The 21,751-nt window shown below is 44.5% G+C and overlaps 1 protein-coding gene and 1 pseudogene across 2 annotated transcripts in view; one reads left to right on the top strand and one right to left on the bottom strand.

Annotated features, from left to right (window-relative positions):
- LOC308243737 (arylamine N-acetyltransferase 1-like) overlaps positions 1-21,751 on the top strand; it is a 120,101-nt gene that overhangs the window by 56,093 nt on the left and 42,257 nt on the right. The gene's annotated exons all lie outside the window — the stretch shown is intronic.
- Positions 15,066-18,580, bottom strand: LOC308243479 (large ribosomal subunit protein eL42-like; annotated as a pseudogene). The gene is made up of 2 exons: positions 18,225-18,580; positions 15,066-15,120 (listed from the first exon to the last, which is right to left on the bottom strand). The product of its transcript is annotated as a large ribosomal subunit protein eL42-like (transcript).

Below are 21,751 nucleotides of genomic sequence, written 5' to 3'. Positions count from 1 at the left end.
TACATAAAAATTCAAAGGGATTTTTCAAACGCAACATAGGCCTGTCTGGAAATGACGGTCCTTAGTAAGTCACCAAAAGGACCATGATCCTTTTCTAATAGGAGAACAGAAAAAGAGACTATTGAGGAACTCAGAGAAATGTTCTAAAGCAAAAATAACATTTAAGAATGTTAGACAAATCTTCCCTCTAAAGAAAACCTTCTTTATAAATAACAATTGTCCTTTCCCAAAGCATCTTTTCCATTGAAATAGCGGGCACATGAAAGAGAACATAATCTTCTGGGTAAAAATATTCCTCCCCACCCCACATCTCTCTTATTTGGGAGTGAGTGGGAAGGCCTATTCTGAAAGAAAAACCAAAATGAAAAACATATCCACTTCCCTTCTTAAACACACAAATCTACCCAAACAGGCAGAATTACAGTGGCCCCTATTTTACTACAGTCTCATGACTTGGTAGAAGTGTTAAGCAAAAAAAAAAAGAAACCCTACATCTTGTTATACAAAAATATGGCATGGTTTACATTAGCTATGATACAATTTCTAAATGAAGAATCAACAGCTTACTTTGACATTCCCCTTTTCAATTACTATATCCCTTGGTTACATGTTTCATTAAACACATCTCCAACCAAGAGTGAGGTGTGTGTGTGTGTGTGTGTGTGTGTGTGTGTGTGTGTGTGTGTGTGTATGCTTTGGGCTGCACCTACCTTTTCCTTTGAGAATCACATCCTGGAATGCCAAGGAGCTATCCTGCTATTGATTTTTTACAAGAATGTTTTAAGGTGAGATATAACTCAGGCCAGTCTTTTTTTTTTTTTAATAAATTGACATTGTAGGGTGTTTGTTTGCGATTAGTTCCCAAATTGAGTTGGATTAAGGGTCAGGCCAGTCCCCTAAAACCTTAATCTAATCTGTAATATACTTTTAAAAATCACTAGAAATATGTTAAAAATAAAGAAAACTACATATTCCTCAGGGGAAGGAATATGTAATTGGAAGAGGTAATTTGACAATAGGGAGGAAGGAGGGAGTTGGGGGTGAATGATAAAGACCTCAAGGGGCAAACCTCTCCCAGGATGGTGGTCTGGGTCATTCAAGGGGTTTTCATTGTGCTATACAGGACAGGGCCAGAGGTCAGAGCTGCTCTGCCACTCCATAGAGCAGTTGCTCAGAGCAGAGACTGAGCCACCTCCAGGCCTCTCCTTTTCCACCCTTCCCTCAGGTCTGTCTTCTAATAAATATTCAATAAACATTTGAAGGACTTCTAAATTATTAGCCTGCCCAGACACCTGTACCTCCACCTGTCCTAAAACATCTCCTTCAATTTCAAGGGGTGTAGTAAGATGTCCCAAAATTCCCAAATATCAGGTTAAATTTACTAATTAAAACAAAAATGTATGTTCTTTCATAGCACTTTTAGGAGCCATAGCAACCCCCTGGGAAGTGGGTTGGGTAAGAATACAAGTTGACCTTCTACACTTGAACAATAGAATGAAATCTTTGCCTTCCATACATCTGTTTTCTAGAGCGTTTGGATGTCTCCTTCAACACCATGGAATGCCAGCCTCTCAGACAAGCACTCCTCAGAGAACTCAACTATCTTTACTAACAAAAGGGTAATATGCTAATTAGACCGGATGTCTTCTGAACATCCATCCAGACATTCTTCTGCACAAAGCCACGAAGGCAGGAGCCGAGTTAGAGGCAGTTAGGGGCAACCAGGCCGGCAGAGGAGGGCAGTTAGGGGTGATCAGGCCAGCAGGCAGAGGCAGTTAGGGGTGACCAGGCCAGCAGGGGAGGGCAGTTAGGGGTGATCAGGTCAGCAGGCATGGGGGTTAGGGGCAATCAGGCTGTCAGGGGTGCAGTTAGGGGCGATCAGGCCAGTAGGCAGAGGTGGTTAGGGGCTATCAGGCAGGCAGGTAGGTGAGCAGTTAGGAGCCAGCAGTCCCGGATTGCGAGAGGGATGTCTGACTGCCAGTTTTGGCCCAATCCCTGTCAAACATCCCCCGAGGGGTCCTGGATTGGAGAGAGTGCAGGCCGGGCTGAGGCACCCCCCCCCCCCCGCCCCGCCCCCATGCACAAATTTCATGCACTGGTCCTCTAGTGAATTAATGTTGAGCCAGCCCTTCCCAAAGGCTTCCTTGACACATCAGTATGTTAGAGAGGCGGCAGCCTTTGCATTCCCTACCCATTCCTAAACACTAACCTTTTCCTTTGTAGTAAAATGTACAGTATCTGGAAGCAATTGACCTCATGTGAATTTGATTATGGAAAGTTTGGAAAAAATATCAAAAGGTTTTAAAACACATGGTCAAATAGGATCATAGTCACTATCAAACAATACTTAGTTATCCACTTAACCCAGTGACAAAGACTTTATAGTCAAATATAGAGAGTTAAATAGTTGTTAGTAAAACTGAGCTCTTTTTTTTTAAATCCTCACTGGAGGATATTTTTTCCATTGATTTTTAGAGAGAGTGGAAGGGAGAGGGAGAGACAGAGAGAAACACTGATGTGAGAGAGACACATTGATTGGTTGTCTCCCACATGCCCCAGATCAGAGCTAGGACCAGAATTGAACCCGGGACCCTTCAGTCCTCAGGCCGACTCTATCCACTGAGCCAGACTGGCTAGGGCAAACTTAGCTCTTTTAATGTTAGAAGACTAACTTTTTAGCAAATCAAAGATCCCCTGAAGACAGCATGAAGCACACTTGGTAAAATACAGTATCTTTGTTTCCTAGGAAGATTAGTTTAAAAGATAAAGACAAACGTTTTACAATCCATTATCAAAAGCAGATCAAAGTCCAAAAACACTTATTTTAGCAGAGAAGAGAAAACTAAGTTTTAGTTTTACATAAGTGCACTATTGGTATAAAAGCTTATTTTTAAATCCTTATAATAAATTCACTGGATCTTATCTAGCTTGATCACACATAACATTCCTTCTTAAAATTGTGAAATGTTAACCTTGTCCAGGAAGATAGCACCTTTTTCTCCCAGTTCTGTGGGAGCGTAGGAACCTGACCTTAGTGGATGCCTTGCTCCAATTTGGGAAACTATACCTCCTGTCCTATGAGGAATTTGTTTTTTCTCTGGATAGAGCCAATTAGCTAACACAGATGGTCATCCCAGTAAGCGGGTGAATCGGAGAAGAGGTACAAGTCCTCTTGTTTGAGAGCTAGTTACCGCTTATCTTGAAAACGTGTGTAACAGGGTGTATCTTCTTTGTTATATAAAAGGGTAAGATTTCTTTCTGCCTTTACAATCTCTTAGCAGATTGCCTGTGATTCACCCCAACTCTCCCTCCTTTCTCCAAAATACCCATAAACAAAACATCCAGTGTTATGTTTTTCTCAGTCGAAACTCAATCCTAATTTCAAGAAGGGCCCACTTGACTCATGGCACTCTGACAAACTAGCTCTCAGCATGACATTCAAAGTAGTTAAGTTTGCTGGGCTGGTGTGAAAAGTCATGTAACCCTAAAGCCATGTTTATAATCACTTAAACAAAGAGGCAGAGGACCACTGTACACTCTATGGAGCTGCATAAAATACTCAAACACAGAATTAAAGCCTTAGAGACACTTATCCTTACTAAATATCTCAGCCTAGGTATCACTGAGTTAGTAGGATATCCTTTTCATGGCTAATATGAGCATCGGTGGAGAGCTTTCTAGAAATGACTTGAAATTATTTGTTTCTAGTGCATTCCAGCCATTGGCAACCAAACATCTGACACCTGCAGTTCATTGGTATTATTTCCAAAACTCTAAATACTGTGGTACTTACTTATTGTCACCTCCTGAAATTTATAGGAAGAAACAGGTAAAGAGCCTGCTTAACAGCAGGATCCAATAAGCACTGCTCCGAGCTGTAATGTGTCCCTGAAGCAATGTCAAAGGGGGAGACACACACTGAGTGGCCAGATCATTATGATCTCTGAACGCATAATAATCTGGCCACTTAGTGTATATCCTATATAATAAAAGGCTAATATTCAAATTGTCCACTCAACCAGGAGTTCGACCAGCAGGCAGGCCGGCCAACCACCCATGTCCCCTGCCCCTCACCAGGCTGGCCAGACCCCACCCATGCACGAATTCATGCACCGGGCCTCTCTCTCTCTCTCTCTCTCTCTCTCTCTCTCTCTATATATATATATATATATATATATATATATATATATATTCACTGAGTGGCCAGATTATTATGCGTTCAGAGGTCATAATAATCTGGCCACTCAGTGTATGTTCAGCCTGGGTGGCACTGTTCCAAGGAGGGTGAGGTGAGAATCCAGAAAGGTACTTAACCTCTGTTTCTTCCCCTTCCACTATAATCATGCCACATGTGGAGTAATGTCTATACAGCAACATATGCGAACATTAATTATAAGCCAGATGTATGGGAATAATAGTTTAACTGGAGCTAAATATTTGCATGTGATTAGACCTCCACAAAGCAAATATGACATATCTGGCATGACAACAACATCATTGGCTGATGCAAGAACACATGACGTCTTCCCAAATAAAGCTGACAAGTGTGCAGTGGGTATGATTCGGCCCTAAACTGAGGATCATTAATCTGGAGTCTATGAGTCCTAGGACTACCTATGGATCATCGTCAAGAAATCTATGGTTGTTATTCTAAGGAGCAGGCCCATAGTTTCATCAGTTTATTAAGCAAACTGAGACACAGTGAAACCTGAAAATCGTTTCCTAGGTGTCATACAGAAACAGAGTAGGTGACTTACTCCCTGCAGTGATTCGAAGGTCATTGTATTAATCTGAGTTCTCCACTCCAGAGAAACTGAACCAATAGGAGATATAGATATAAATATCAGAAGACTTGTTATAGGAGAATTGGCTCATATGATTACAGAGCCTGAGAAGTCCCAAGCTCGGTAGTCGGAGAGCTGGACACCCAGGAGAGCTGATAGTACAGTTCTAGTCCGAGTCCAAAGGTCTGAGAACCAGGCTAGCCAATGGCATCAATTCCAGTCTGAGCCTAAAGCAGAAGAGTGATGTCCCAGCTCAAATAAGAGAAAATTCTCTCACTTGCCTGTTTTATTTTCAAGCCTGCAACAGATTGGGTGAGGCCCACTCACACCGGGGAGAGCTTTTCTCAGTCCACCAATTCAAACGTTAATCTCATCCCGAAACACCCTCACAGACACACCCAGAATAATGTATAATCAAATATCTGGGGACCCCTTGACCCAGTCAAGTTGAAATTAAGCATCACGAGTCCATCCCATGCACTGGTCAACTAGGCAGGCATGCCTATCTCCTGAGATCATACTTAATCCCAAATAATGATAATAGCAAAGCCATAATCCTACCTGACATAAATAAAACTATCATGCCTGCAAAATAAAAAGAAATAACAACTTCCCCAGAAAATAAGGTAAAGTCCTTGAGTGATGTTTACTCTTCTCCTTAATATCCCATAACTTAAATATGATGATATAAAATGAACTATCTATACTAATAAAAAGGTAATATGCTAATTAGACCAGGAGACCTTCCAGGAGACCTTCCGGACATCCTTCTGGACAAAGCCATGGTGGCGGGGCCGAGGCAGAGGCAGTTAGGGGTGATCAGGCCAGGGGGGAGGGCAGTTGGGGGTGATCAGGCCAGCAGGGGGGGCAGTTGGAGGCAAGCAGGCCAGTAGGGGGGGCAGTTGGGGGCAAGCAGACCAGTGGGGGGTGCAGTTGGGGGCGAGCAGGCAGTTGGGGGCAAGCAGACCAGTGGGGGGCACAGTTGGGGGCAAGCAGGCCAGCAGGCGGGCAATTGGGGGCAATCAGGCCGGCAAGGGGGGGGCGTTAGGGGCAATCAGGCCATTGGGGGGGCAGTTGAGGGCGAGCAGGCTGGCAGGGAGGCTGTTGGGGGCGAGCAGGCAAGCAGGCAGAGTGGTTAGGGGCAATCAGGCGGGCAGGCAGGTGAGTGGTTAGGAGCCAACGGTCCTGGATTGCGAGAGGGATTGGGCCTAAACCAATTGGACATCCCCTGAGGAGTCCCATATTGGAGAAGGTGCAGGCTGGGCTGAGGGACACCCACCTACACACACGAATTTTGTGCCCCGGGCCACTAGTACTTAAATACCACGGTATAAAGTCAATACATCTTATGAACATGATAAGGGAATATGAGAAGGAAGAAAACAAATATATTTGCCATATATATTCACAACAAAATGAAGAGGACTGTTTATGACAAATACAGTTCTCAGTTTTATAACTGGTCACATGGTCACCGTGGATATTTATAACTATCTCTTTCACTATTCATTCTGCATTCCTTTTGCCCTAAGCAAGCTTCTCAGCTGATCATGGTTCTTCACCTGAAGAACTTTCATTCCTGAAGGGTCTGGGCCAATAGTAGTCCTACTTGGATTGGGTTATTGTAGTTTTCCATTGATCTTCATCACAGAGCAAGGGCTTCACCAAATGAAGCCCTAAGGAATCTCCTGTATTTCAGACATACTTTCTTATCTCCATTGTGGAGTAAGCAGCCCACTTTTCTGTCAGAGGTCAGGATCATCACCCTACTCAGCACCACAACCTCCTTCTTTGCCCATTGTTTTAGGGGCATGAGGAGTCCAAAGTAGTTGGGCAGCGTTTTTAACTGCCCATTCATTAATTGGATTATTGTTGTATCTCCTAGTGGAAGAATTCCTCACTTTGGAGTTAAGACTTCTAGGCCAGCAGAGCAAAGGTCAGGGGAACAGAAAGCAAAAATTTTGCTACTGAGTCACAGTGGTAAGAGTGAGTGGTCCAAGTCCCATTTTCGTCCTTTGATTCCTGGGCTCATAAGTCATGGCTATCATAGAAAAAACACCCCATGATGAACACTGATTCCAAGAACGTGCAGCATTCCAGAGAGCCTCAGCCAATCCTGCATGGTATTGCCTCCAGCTGGCACTGTAACTAAATCTTCAAAAGTCCAATGCACCATTCTATCAACCCAGCTGATGAGAATGGGGGAGAATGTGGAAATACCAGTGATAAGGATAGGTCCCCTGCTACACTTTTTTTTCTTTTTCTTTTTTTTTTTTTTGCGGTGTAATTCCTTGATCAGAAGCAATGCTTTATGAAATACCATGATGGTAGACACAGGATTTTGTAAATTCAGAGTGTAGTTTTGATAGAAGCACTGTGTGCCGGGAAAGCAAATCCATATGCAGAGTAAGCGTCTATTCCAGAAAGAACAAAACGCTGCCGTTTCCATGATGGCAGTGGTCCAATGTAATCAACCTACCAGCAGGTAGCTGGCTAATCGTACCGGGGGATGGTGCCACATTGGTGACTCAAGTGTTGATCTTTGTTGCTGGCAAATTTGGCCCTGAATAGTGGCCACAGACAGGCAGACCTTTGTGAGTGGAAGTCCATGTTGCTAAACTCATATCTAATCTTCATCCCTGCCACTATGGGCACTTTGTTTATTAGCCCATTGGGGGATGATAAGGGGTGGCTAGGAAAAGAATGACTTGGCCAGTATCCACAGAAGGGGACATTCTATCCACTTGATTATTAAAATCTTCCTGAGGTCACACTTTGGTGAGTGGGACATAAATATAGTATTTACATTTTTTTGCCTTCTCAGAAAAGCCCTATCCACATACTTCCCCCATCCTGACCTTCTCATCACCAATTTTCCAATTATATTCCTTCTAATTCCCTGACCATTCAGCCAAGCCATTGGTCACAGCCCATGATTCTGTATCTAATTGTACATCTGGCCATTTTTCCTTCCAAGCAAGCAAACAACATGGTGTACAGCTTGAAGTTCTGCCCGCTGGGAGACTTTCCCTTCACCACTGTGCTTTGGGGATGTCACAGGGAGGTATGGTAGTTCTGTAGTTGTCTACTTTTGAGGTGCCATCTGACAACCAAGCACAAGTCTCTTTTTTCTCTGACAACTGATCATAGGGAACTCCCCATGACGCCATTGGTGCAGCGTGGAAGAAAGAAGGCAACATAGCAGGAGTGGAGCTGTGAACATTTGGGTCACTTCTTCAGGTAACTCACTTGTGATTTCAGGCCTGATCATGTATGTGTCACTTCTTCTGGATGATGGAGTACAAACCTAACTTTATGGCTTGGTAGGTCAGATCACACCCAATTCATCATGGATAGCTCAGGTCGCATGGCAGCTTGGACATCTGAGACTAAGCCTTCAGTCTCCCTTAAGGCCTAGTAGCAGGCCAAGAGATGCTTCTCAAAAGCTGAGTAGTTATCCCCAGAGGATTTTAGGGCTCTGATCCAAAATCCTAAGGGGCTGTGCTGTGATTCCCCCATAGGGGCCTGCCAAAGGCTACAAACAGCACCCTCTCTGCTTCTGACAATTTAAGCATTATTTGGGTCTACTGGATCATATGGCACAAGTGACAGGGCAGCTTGCACGGCAGTGTGAACCTGTTGCAGAGTCTTCTCTTATTATGGACACTGCTCAAAACCAGCAGCTTTTCAGATCACTTACTAAATGGATCAAAGTAGAACACCCATGAGGAATATGTTGCCTCCAAAATTCAGTGAAGCCCACTAGGTCTTATGCCTCCTTTTGGTAATATTAGGGGTCAGACACAACTACTTATCTTGCACTTTAGAAGGAATTTCTCAACATTCCCCTCACCACTCAACCCCTAGAAATTTCACTGAGATCGTAGGTCCCTAAATTTTGGTCAGATATATTTCACACTCTCTTACATACAAATGTCTTACCAATAAGTCTGGAGTGGTTGCTCCTTCTTGTTCACAAGGTCCAATCAGCACAATGCCATCAATTCATTGAATCAATGTGATATCTTGTGGAAGGGAAAGGAAATCAATATTCCTGAAAACTGAATTAAAACGTAGAGTTGGAGAATTGATAATACTCCTAAAGTAGAATAGTGAAGGTATATTTCTGGCCTAACAGCTACTGGTGGTAAGAATCAATTCAGAAAACTCATCTTTAAAGTTATGTTCTCCTGAATATATATTCATGCAATTATGGAGACTGAAAAGTCCTAAGATATGCAGTTAGCAAGCTGGAGACCTAGAAGAGCCAATGGAATAATTCTAGTCCACATCCAAAGGCCTGAGAATTAGGAGGGTTGATGGTGTAAGTTCCAGTTCAAGACTGAGTCCAAAGGCAGGAGAAAACCATTATTCCAGCTCAAAGACAGTCAGGCAGAGAGAGAAAATTATGTTTCATTCTGCCTTTTTTGTTCTATGCAGGCTTACATGAATTAGATGAGACCCATCCACATGGATAAGGACAATCTGCTTGTCTCAGCCCACCAATTCCAAGGTTTATCTCACTTAGAAACACCCTTGCAGAAACATCTAGAATAATTTTTAACCAAATATCTGGGCACCCTGTGGCCCAGTCAAGTTGGCACATAAAATTAACCATCACAGGCACCAAGAGATTGGCCTGATCAAGTTCTCTCCAGACTTAGGGGCTTGGCACTACCTTTTCCTGCCTCACGTCTTAGAATTATCACCACTGAAATAATTTCTTTTGGTTAACAATAGATGACACAATCTTGTACCTTGAAACAAGTATGGGATGGAGTAATTTTAATAATTTAATAATTTCCTAGGACTGCTGTAAAAATGTACCACAAACTGGGTGGCTTAAACAACAAAAACTTATTGTCTCACTGTTCTGGAGGCTAACTCTGAGATCCAGGTGTCATCAGGATTGCTCTTCCTCAGGGCCGAGAGGGAAATCTGTTTTATGCCCCACCCCTGGCTTCTGGTGGTTGCCTGACAATCTTTGGTGTTCCCTGGTTTGTAGATGCATCACTCTGCCCTCTGCCTTTATCTTCACATGGCATTCTCCCTGTATATGTGTCTGTCTCTAAGTCTCCCATTTTTACAAGGACACCAGTCATATAGAATTACCTCTCTAAAGGCCCTCTCTCAAAATAAGGTCACATTCTAAGGGGATTAGGACTTCAACACATAAATGGGGGTAGGGCACTGCTGGAAACCGATCATTGTCCCACTAGTAGAGAGATGTGGACAGGGAATCCGGAAGGCTGGTCAACCTTAAGTGCTCTGAAAGATCAGAGCTAATCGCTCACTGTTTAGTTGAGACATTGGTAGTTGAAGCAGCCTCTACCTGTTAGTCTTATGTAAATTCTTGCTGATGGGCTATTATTGGAATTGCCTGCCTAAAGGCTATGGGTGTATCCCATAATCTTAATAAAAGGGATAGCAAGGCCAGATCAAGTGGTAGTCCTCTCCCTAGAGGTGGGCTCCCGCTTGGCCCCCAATATTCCCAAATTAATACTTTTCTAGTCTCTTTCATTTGTGTGCAGTCTCCTCCAGAACCCAAACCCTGAACCTGAACCTTGAACCATGCGGGACGTGAAAGGGGTTCCCACAGGGCACAATGCAATCCATAACGAAGTCTCAAACATTTTTGTATGTTAGAGTGTGTGTGTGTGTGTGTGTGTGTGTGTGTGTGTGTGTGTGTACTTCAGATCTTTCAGGGTCAAAGGAATCTGTTGTAGAACAGAGGACAAATTAGTTTACAATCCTGGCCAGAGAGTCCAGAGGGCAAATTTGAAAACTAATGGCTAAAGCAGCAATAAATCAAGGAAACTCTAGTCATATTAGCCTGAAATATCCTTGGCAGCAGTTCACCAATGTTGAGAAATTTTGCTTCTTTTGCCTGTAGGGAAGCTCAGCCCTATTCTGCCTGGACAGGATCACTGATTTTAAAGGCCTATTACTCACTTCAGCAGGACTGCCTTTGTGTTGCAGTATAGATTGCCAGGGATGAATTAAGAGGGTCATAGTGAGATTTCAAATGCCTTGAGGTTCAGTAGTTGCTCACCATTACTGTTTTCCCGAGGGTTACAGCAACAGTGGCCTTAGTCATATAAGAATAGAGTATGAGGAAGCCATGCTTTTTCATGCAGTCTTAATTGAGTAGACATTGAGTACTGATATGTGCACATTGAACTGGTACTACATTTAAGATGTCTGTCTGCTAGTCAGTTCTCACAAAGAAAAAAGACTAATGAAAGGCTTGTAATAAAGAGAGACATGGGCAACATCCCAAGATATCTTATGTATATTAATTTTCCTTATTGTATTTGGTAGGTTGAGTCCTACCAAATATATCATCTACATTAATAAAAGAGAAACATGCAAATTAACCATCACTCCGCTACACCCACCAGCCAATCAGGAGCGAGTATGCAAATTAACCCAACAAAGATGGCGGCGGCCACAGAGCTGGAGCGAGCAGGAGGCTTGCGTTGCCCCCAGCGATGGAGGAAGCCAAGCTTCCCGTCTGCTCTGGCCGGACCTGGTGTCTGTCTGTTCAAGGCTACTAAGTTTCAATTATAGAAGATAAATAAATCCCAGATACCTGCTTCCAGCCGGCCCTGGCCTCCACTCAAGGAGGCACTGAAAAAAAAAAAAAAAAGGAGGGGCTGGGAGCCATCAGCACCTCACCCAGGCTGGCCAGGCACCCCAGTGGGGACCCCCACCCTGAAGGGGGTGTGGCCAGCCTGAAAACAGCCCTCAGCCCCTCACCCAGGATGGCCACACCCCCATGGGGTGAGGGTCCCTGCTGGGGGGTGTGACCAGCCTGAAAACAGCCATCAGCCCCTCAGCAAGGCTGGCCGGGCACCCCAGTGGGGACCCCCACTCTGAAGGGCATGTGGCCAGCCTGAAAACAGCCCTCAGCCCCTCACCCAGGCTGGCCACGTCCCCCTAGCAGGGACCCTCACCCATGGAGGTGTGGCCAGCCTGCAAACCACCAAAGGCCCCTCAACCAGGCCACCCCACGCCCCAAGGGAACCCCTACCCTGATCCGGGACACCCTTCAGGGCAAACCAGCTGGCCCCCACCTGTGCACCAGGCCTCTATCTATACTAATAAAAGGGTAATATGCTAATTAGACTGGGAGACCTTACAGGAGACCTTCTGGACGTTCTTCTGGACAAAGCCATGGTGGCGGGGCCAAGGTAGAAGTAGAGGTGGTTAGAGGCCAAGAGGGGAGGGCAGTTGTGGGTGATCAGGCTGGTGGGGGGCGGGGCCGTTGGGGGTAAGCAGACCAGCAGGGGGGCCAGTTGGGGGCGAGCAGGCTGTTGGTGGGGTCAGTTGGAGGTGATCAGGACAGCAGGGGGGGGCAGTTTGGAGTGAGCAGGCCAGCAGGGAGTCAGTTGGGGGTGAGCAGGCCAGTGGGGAGGGAAGGTGAGGGCAAGCAGGCCAGCAGGGGGGCCAGTTGGGGGTGAGCATGCTGGCAGGGGAGGCAGTTGGGGGTGATCAGACTGGCGGGGGGCATTTGGGGGTGAGCAGGCCAGCAGGCAGAGTGGTTAGGGGCAATCAGGCAGGCAGGCAGGCAGGTGAGCAGTTAGGAGCCAGCAGTCCTGGATTGCAAGAGGGATGTCTAACTGCCAGTTTAGGCCTGATCCCTGTAAACCGGCAGTAGAACATCCTTCGAGGGGTCCCAGATTGGAGAGGGTGCAGGTCGGGCTGAGGGACACCTCCCCTCCCCATACACGAATTTTGTGCACTGGACCTCTAGTACCAAAAATAATCTTACAAGCATACTGTTCTTTAGAAAGAGAGAGGGCAATCAAGAAAGATGTTTCAGAAATTACTTGGTGTTCTCCCAAGATCTGCGAATATCAGAGCCCTGAAGGATTAAAAGTGTTCAAGTAGTTTTCATTCCATTACTCTAAGGTAGTATTTCTCCCATCTGGTTTAGGATATTTTTTATTATCATCATTTTCCAGTAAAAGATGTTGTGAGACAGTTTGCAGCCTTTGAAATCACAGAAACAACCGTTCAGGATATTTTGTTGCATTTAATATTGGCTAAGCATCTTTTATTATGAAATTCTATTTCTCATCCTTAAAAGAAAAAAAAAAAAAAAGAACCTTAGGTCTCTTTCCCATCTGCTTCCACAGACGGAGGCAGAGTTTTTATGAGTATAGTGGTTGACTGCAACTCAAGTGGAAGAAATTAAATGCTCCGGATTTCCTTTGCTTTTGCAGAGCTAAACTTTGCTTAGCAACCTGTCTTCAGAGCTGTGCTTTGCCTCTGTACTCCACAATTCTCACATGAAGGAATCAAATTGCAGCAATGACTTAGTGCTTCCAAGAGTCAGAGGCATTCTCAATCCAGATCAGACCAGTTAAATACAGGAAAAGAAGTCCAACGAGACTTTGTAAAATTATAAAATCAAGTAGGGAGGATTTGGATTTACAAGCAGAAGTACTGGATTGCGATGTGAGGGTCCCTGGAATAGTCCCAGCTGAGACTCGCATGATTATCTACATCTTAATTTCCTTGTGAGTAGACAGGGAGCATGTTGACTCCTAAATATCCGCTTGTAGATTAACTGCTTTCAGCATCACTTATCTTAATTAGTCCAGGAAATATTTCTCAGTTTGTCCTACACAGACCACCTGCTGATCAAAAATGCAGATTTGTGAGCCCCTCTCCTACACCTATTGAATCAGAATCTCTGGGGATGGGGCTTGGATTTTAACAAAAACCTCAGTGGTTTTGACACACACTGAAGTTCACAAGCCATGGATCCAGGGTCTTTCCCCTTATCAGCCAGGTCCTGGGACAAGACTTGATGCAAAGACACTTAGGTAAAGCTAAGGAGGAGAACATTGCTGCTGTGGACCCTGGACCTTGGCTCCCCCAGCCTGCCCCCGCCGCCCCAGCCTTTCTGCTCCATCCCCCACTCCGTCACCCTCCCACCCCTAGCCAGGATGTCACTGCTGCATCATAACCACAGGAGAGCGTGCTCCATTGCCCTGACTTCTGCAGTCTGAGACGCCTCCTACCCAGTTCTCCCTGCTTTTCCCTTTTCTTTCACAGGGGTCAGACCTGCGTCATGGTCTGAAAGGCTTTCCAATTCTCCCATTTAAAATGTACAATCCAATGGTTTTTAGAATATTCACAGGTATGTTCAATCATCACTAATTTTAGAACAATGTCATTATATCAGAAAAAAAAAGCCATGCTCTTTAGTTCTCACTCCTGCAACCCAGCTTCTCTGAGAAGTGGGCCTGCGAGGTCCTTCTGTGGGTGTGGCAGAAGTCCCTCCTCCCACGGACATGGAATCATCTTTTTCATTGTCTGTTGCCTCAGCTAAACTGTGAACCACACAAGTCAAGCACCTTATTTATATTTCCATAATAACACTTATTAGAACCAGTGATGGTTTATTTACTTGTTGTTTCCCATCAATTCCCAGAGTTGTGGGGACTTGGTCATATTCAGCATTATAATATTATACTAGAGGCCCGGTGCATGAAATTCGTGCATGGGAGGGGGGGGTCCCTCAGCCCGGCCTGCACCCTCTCCAATCCAGGACCCCTCGGGGGATGTCTGACTGCTGGTTTAGGCCTGATCCCAGATCGGGCCTAAACCGGCAGTCAGACATCCCTCTCGCAATCCAGGACTGCTGACTCCTAACTGCTCACCTGCCTGCCTGATCACCCCTAACCTCTCTGTCTGCCTGCCTGATCACCTCTAACTGCTCCCCTGCTGGCCTGATTTCCCCTAACTGCTCTCCCCTGCTGGCCTGATTCCCCTATCTGCTCTCCCCTGCCGGCCTGATTGCCCCTAACAACCTCTGACTCAGCCCTGCCACTGTGGCTTTGTCTGGAAGACGTCCTGTCTAATTAGCATATTACCCTTTTATTAGTATAGGTTAGAAAATTGTGCTGAGTATAATGCTTGGTACGTGCAAGGAATAAAACTCAATACATACATGTATTGGTTATTGTTGGTCACAGCAAATTCAATCCATGGAGGTGGGTCTACTATTATATGCTTTGTGTCACATGAGATGGGCACTTTGGCTACATAAAACTTATGCTCAAGCCCCTCCTCCCATAACACCTTCCACTTTAGAAGCTTAAAGGCAAAACACTCATTTCCCAACTTCCTTTAGCTAGGGGTGACCATGTGACCAAGTTTTGGTGTATATGAATTAAGTAGAAATCTGCTAAGATGGTGAGTGAGGGAGTTCTAGAAAATGTACTGTTTCTCTGATAACAAGGAGCTAAAATCATGTGGTCTGTCCTTTCATTTTGACTTAAAAGTGGATTTGACAGCTGCACCTGTAGCAGCTACCATGTGACTGAGAAAGAAAATCACAAGATTAGAAGAGATAGATAATCTGTTGAGTTACTGGACCAATGCCAGAAACTGCCTACCTCCAGATGTCTTATGATGTGAGAAAGATAAACTTAAATTGGTGGTAATCTGCAGGCTGAATATAATTCTAACTAATATACACATTATGGAGGTGGAGCAGATAGCAATTAAAGTTATACTGCACCCATCTATTTATTCACTTACTCACTGTTCATTGAGTATTCTGAATAAGACAGACCATGTTCTCATGGACCTTACCTTCTAATAAGAAAGACAATAAAACAAATAAATAGGAAATATGTAATTAAACATTAGAAGTGATATGAAATACAAAGAAAAATATCATCAGGGTCTATTCTTTTAGATTAAAGGATGCATCTCTGAGGTGGTCAAATTTGAGCAGAGACATGGATGAAGTGCTAGAGTAAGTAAGGTAAGGAAATATCCATGTGATGAGAAAGTGCTCGTGGTCAAAGAAAATCAAAGAGGAGCCATGGGCAAGGGTAGATTAAAATAAAGTGACATCAGAAAGGCAACAGAGAATCAATCTATACATGGCTCTATAGCTGACAGTGAGAACCTTGAATTTACAGCTAAACATAAAGAGAAGGCAATGAAACATTTGAATAGATGACTGACATATTTGGAAATGTGGAGAATAGATTTTGGGGAGCAAGAGTTGAAGCAACTGGATGAGTTAAAACATAACCCAGGTGAGTGGTAACTGCAAGGTGATGCAAGTGTTAATTAGCCTAGTCATGGTAATTATTTCAAAATCTGTAGGTACTATATCAAGTCATCATGTTGTATACTTTAACATATAACATTACTTGTCAAGTATACCTCACTAAAATTGGAGGGAAAAATTAAATTAATGATTTTAAAATTCTAAATGTTTATGTTCATTTAATTTGATTAAGTTCTTGTTGTTTTTTTTTAATTTCGTTTTATGCTGGAGCAATAGAGGTTTGTGAAATACATAAATTTGTTTTCTTTTTGAAACCCCTCCCCTTTTTTTGTAAGCTGTTTTGAAATTGTATGAATGCTGTAATTTACTTTTATTATTCATGCTAGGATTCTGGGGGATTTCTACCCCTCCAATGCAGCGATTTTCAACCTATTTCATCTCATGGTACACATAAGCTAATTACTAACATTCCGCAGCACACCAAAATAATGTATTTTTTGCTGATTGGACAAAAAAAGTATAATTTTGATTCATTCATACTGGACAGCTATTGTTGTGTTGGCTGTTGACATTTTTTTTTTTAATTTGACAATCTAAGGGAAGAGAGGTCAGTGCCCTTGACTAAATAGTCAGGTATTGCATGTTTTAAAAATTCTTGTGGCACACTGGTTGAAAATCAGTGCTCTAATAGCATGCAGATTTGACCTCAGCCACCATTTCCAAAAAGTGATGGGTTAACTCATGGTTTAATGCAATCTTAATTATTTAAAGCTCATGAATTTGACATGAACCAATTAGTTTATTTTGTTTTGCTTTTTGCCAGGTCAAATCCTTTTCAAAATAATTTACAAATTATACAGGTAATAATGTTCATTATATAAAACTAGGAAAATTCAGAGGTATAGGCAGATAACAAATCATAATTCTATACCTCTTAGAGGCAATTGATGTTAACATTGTGGGCACGTGCAATGGTGTGCAGATAAATGTTTAACAACCATATTGTGATTCCAGTGTGAATTCCAACATGTAATCTGAGTGTTGGTTGATCTTTTTGTTTATATTAACGAGTAAGATAAAAGTGAAACAACCAAAACATATGTCAGAGTTTACACTTATTTGTCAATGACACAAGCAACTTCTTTGCTGATTCAGATAATAGTTTTCAAATGCTAGAAGAATGTTTCCTCAATTTTTTGTGCTATTCATAATGTAACTGCTACAGGCACAACACGTTAAGTTGAATCTGCATAACTAACATATTTTCTCTACCACTTTCTTAAGTCTAGACAGTCAATAAAATGATAATTTTTTAAAAAGACATAACTCCGACGAGATAAGATCTGGATGTGGAAGCAGTGAAAAAAGGTCTGTATATAATTTTTTTTGAAGTGAACATTTCAAGATTTTATTGTCATAGCAGAGGCTCGGTGCACGAAATTTGTGCATGGGGGGTGTCCCTCAGCCCGGCCTGCACCCTCTCCAATCTGGGACCCCTCGGGGGATGTCCGACTACTGGTTTAGGCCCAATCCCTGCTCCTAACTGCTCACCTGCCTGACTGCCTGATTGCCCCTAACTGCTTCTGCCTGCCAGCCTGATCGCCCTCTAACTGCTCCCCTGCTGGCCTGATTGCCCCCAACTGCCCTCCCCTGCTAGCCCGACCACCCCCAACTGCCCTCCCCTGCCGGCCTGATTGCCCACAACTGCCCTCCCCTGCCGCGATCCACCTCCTGCGCCTGAACCTGCCTCCTCCACGTGACGTGGTGGAGACGCTGGGACCGGCCTCCTCTGCACCCTGCGGAGCCGTGGGACCCCCAGGCCTCACTGCGTGGAGCAGCCTCTGGGCTCCACCTCTGCTGTGTGTGTGGCCATCTTTGTGGTGGCCATCTTGTGATGATGTCGTGCGCGCGAGGGCCACCTAGGCTTTTATTAGTCTATACTAATAAAAGGGTAATATGTTAATTAGACCTGGAGACCTTCCAGGAGACCTTCCAGACGTCCTTCCAGACAAAGCCATGGTGGCGGGGCCAAGGCAGAGGTGGTTAGGGGTGATCAGGCCAGGAGGGGAGGGCAGTTGGAGGCCATGAGGCCAGCAGGGGAGGGCAGTTGGGGGTGATTGGGCCAGCAGGGGAGGGCAGTTGGGGGCGATTGGGCTGGCAGGGGAGGGAAGTTAGTGTCAATCAGACTGGCAGGGGAACAGTTAGAGGGCGATCAGGCTGGCAGGCAGAAGCAGTTAGGGGCAATCAGGCAGGCAGGCAGGCAGGCAGGCGAGCAGTTAGGAGCCAGCGGTCCTGGATTGTGAGAGGGATGTCTGACTGCTGGTTTAGGCCTGATCCCTGTGAGGGGTCCCAGATTGGAGAGGGATGCCCCCCGCCCCTTGTGCACAAATTTTGTGCACCGGGCCACTAGTATAGATAATAAAACAAAATATGAAGCTTACAACTGGATCACTTGACCCTTTCTCTTCTTATCTCCACCCAGTTCAAAATGCTTGCATCTCATAATAGCCAGCATTCTCTTAGATCTGCAGCTGGGCATTCAAGCCTCAGCTCAATCTTCTTTGCAGTTTTAGCCTTTTTTCAGAAAATTGGCTTAGTCTGCCCCCATAGCCACTCTGCTTCCTGTCATGATGCCGCTTTCCCTGCACATACAGAGAATCCTTGCCCTTCTTGTACTGTGTTACTTGGTGGGGTTGATGCTTGCCACACTTCTTACAGAAAGTTCAGCGGGTTTTAGGAACATTCACCATGTTTGTGAGAGCACTACTGGCAGGGAAAGCTGTATACAATCTTTGTTGTTGTTATTAATACTCACCTGAAGATATTTTTTCCATTGATTTTTAGAGAGAGTGGAAGGGAGAGAGGGAGGAGGAGGAAATAGAGAGAAACATTGATGTCAGAGAGGAACATCGACTGTTTGCCTCACACACTTGTAGGGGCCAGGAATCGAATCTGCAACCCAGGTATGTGCCCTTGACTGAGATTCTTTGATGCTTGGGCGGACTCTCTAACTATTGAGTAACACTGGCCAGGGCAAGGTATGCATATAATTTGAAGGGAGAGCCCACATGGTTTGCTGATGGTTTATAAGTGAGATGTGTGAGAGAGAAGTAAAAATGATCCCCAGGTTTTTGGTGCAACCGACTGGGTACATGGTGATACCAAGATGGGAAACATTGGAAGAGGCGCAAATTTGAGGGAGGTAAAGAAAATGTGCTGCTTTTAGACATACGTAGTTGAAATTTCCAAGATGAGATGATCAGTAGGCCATTGATGGTGTCCACGGGAGAGTCTAGGGTTGGAGATACGACTTTGGGAGTAATAATATTCAGTGGTACTGGGGGTCATGTGACTGGATGAGATTAACAAGAGAGTGAGTATAATTAGAAAAGAGAAGAGGTTCTAGAACTGAACTAGCAGAGATGAGGACAAATCAGCAAAGGAGACTGAGAAGAAGATGCTACCGAGGTGGGAAGGGAACCAGAAGAGCGAGTTACAGCAGCCAAGTGAAGGGTGTTTGTGAAGAAGCGAATAAGTGGAGCAGACGCCACTGGCACCCACCCGCGTTCCCTCAGCTCTCATTAGCCAGGAAACCACAAAGACAAATCGACATTTAGAAAGAACACGGAACCACTGGCATGGCAACGGTTATAAAGATATGAGAATGCAGTGGAAAATAATGCCAAGTAAATCTGAAAACTATTCAATAAAATGCATACATTCTGAAAATATAAATTAACAAAATTAAGACAAAAATAGCTTGCCAACTCCAATATCCATATAATTGTAGTCTTTAGTTGAAATCTTCCCTCTCATATAAAGCAAACAAAAAAGCCCAGATGGTTTGACATACTAGGGCTATTAAACTTTAACTACCAGATAATTTCAATCTTGAAGTTTTCCAGAGAATAGAAAAGAGGACCTATTCCTCATTCTATAAAGCTAGTTAGTGGATCTTTCTTACTAAAAATCAAGTGAGGAGAGTATAAGAAAGAAGAATCACAAGAGGAGAAAAGATCAGTCCCGACAGAGGGTTAAGCATGAAAGCACTGTTGTCCTGGGAGACATTTCTGAAAGCTCAAACCACCTGTACTTGGTCCCCTGGCATCTGCTGGGATGGCATCATCAAAAAGACAAGAGATATGTATTGGAGAAGATGTGGAGAAAAGGAAGCCCTAGTGCACTGTTGGTGGGAATGTAAATTAGTGCAGCCACTATGGAAAGCAGTATGGAGATTCCTCAAAAAATTAAAAATTAAAGTGCCATTTGATCCAGCAATACCACTTCTGGGTATATATGCAAAGGAAATAAAAACATGAGTTTGAAAAAATAGCTGCACTTCCATGTTTATTGCAGCTTTATTCATAACTAGAGGCCCAGTGCACAAATTCATGCACCAGTGGGGTCCCTTGACATGGCCATTGATGGTGTCCACGGTGGGGTGGCCGATTGGGGGTGGGGCCAGCTGTGGGGAGGGGCTGTGGGTGGTGGACTGGCAGGCCCTGCCCCCGAATGGGGCTGGAGGAGGGGCTGTGGGAGGTTGGCCAGCCAGCCCCACCCCCGATTGGTGTGTGTGAGGCTGATCGGGGACGGAGCTGGCTGGGGGGAGGGGCTGCAGGCCAATCAGGGTGGTGGGGGCTGATCAGGTGTGGGGCCGGCCATGGGGAGGGGCTGTGGGTGGTGGGCCGGCTGGCCCAGCCCCTGAATGGGGTGGGAGGGGATGATCGGGAGCCAGTGACCTGGGAGAAGGGCCATGGGTGGTTGGCTGGCCGGCCCTGCCCCTGATTGGAGTGGGGGTGCTGATCGGGGGCAGAGCTGGCTGGGGGGAGGTGCCGCAGCCTGATCAGGGTGGTGGGGGCCCATATGGGGTGAGGCTGGCTGGGGGAAAGGGCTGTGGGGGGTTGGCTGGCCGCCCCACCCTTGGTCGGGCTGGTTTGCTGGCCGCAGTAGGCGTTATAGCGACCAGTCATTCCGGTCGTTATGGCGTTCCGATTGCTGGCTTTTTATATATACATAGATTATGCTTTGATTGGTTGAACGGACGACTGGACACTTAGCATATTAGGCTTCTATTATATAGGATAGCAGAGAGATAAAAACAACCATGGGATTGGGCTGAATGGGATGAATGGATAAAGATGTGGTGGTGTATGTATACAATGGCATATATTATTCAGCCATAGAAGGAATAAAATCTTGCCATTTGTGACAACATGGATGGACTTTGAGGACAATATGCTAAGTGAAATAAGTCAGACAAAGCAAGAAGCGTACTGCACAGTGTTGTCTATGTCAAATATAAAAACGCCATTCTCATAAAAACACTGCAAGATTGTATCTGCATCAATCATTGCCTACAAAGTACCTTTGGGCTTTCAATTGCTGGTATACATTCCCTTTCTGGTACTTCCTCACAATTTTAAAACATTTCATGTAAATTTGTTCATAATTTCTCCACAGTTCACCTGAAACTTATCTTTCTGTTTATGGTAATTCTTCCTATAAAAATTATTTATCATTGTGATTTTAAAAATGCTTTGCCCCTTTCAATCTCTTAAAGAGAGTATTGGCAATGTTTACAGAAATTACATTAGTAGGATGTAACTTATAAGGAGGGTCATTCATTTTATATATATTTGTGCACAAACACACATGCACATGCACACACACACACAGGGGAGAGAGAGCGAGCGACACTGACTCTAACCTGCACTGGCTCTGCCTTGGGCTCTGGGATAACAGCAGTGAACAAGAAATGAAAATTTGCTGAAATCACCTCATTAGCTGTCTCTGCTTGTTTGCACGTTGCCTCTGTGTTCATTAGAATGTTTCAGGTGTGCTAGGACCTTGCTCATCCTGTTTCTTGAAGTGCCTGGAATGAAATAGGTAGTTTAAATAATTAGTTCAGATTTCTTGAGGAAATTTA

The sequence above is a fragment of the Plecotus auritus genome (assembly GCF_963455305.1).
Source record: "Plecotus auritus genome assembly, chromosome: 3".
Lineage (NCBI taxonomy): Eukaryota > Metazoa > Chordata > Mammalia > Chiroptera > Vespertilionidae > Plecotus > Plecotus auritus.
Note: the sequence above shows the minus strand (reverse complement) of the source record. Positions and strands in the feature narration are given on the sequence as shown.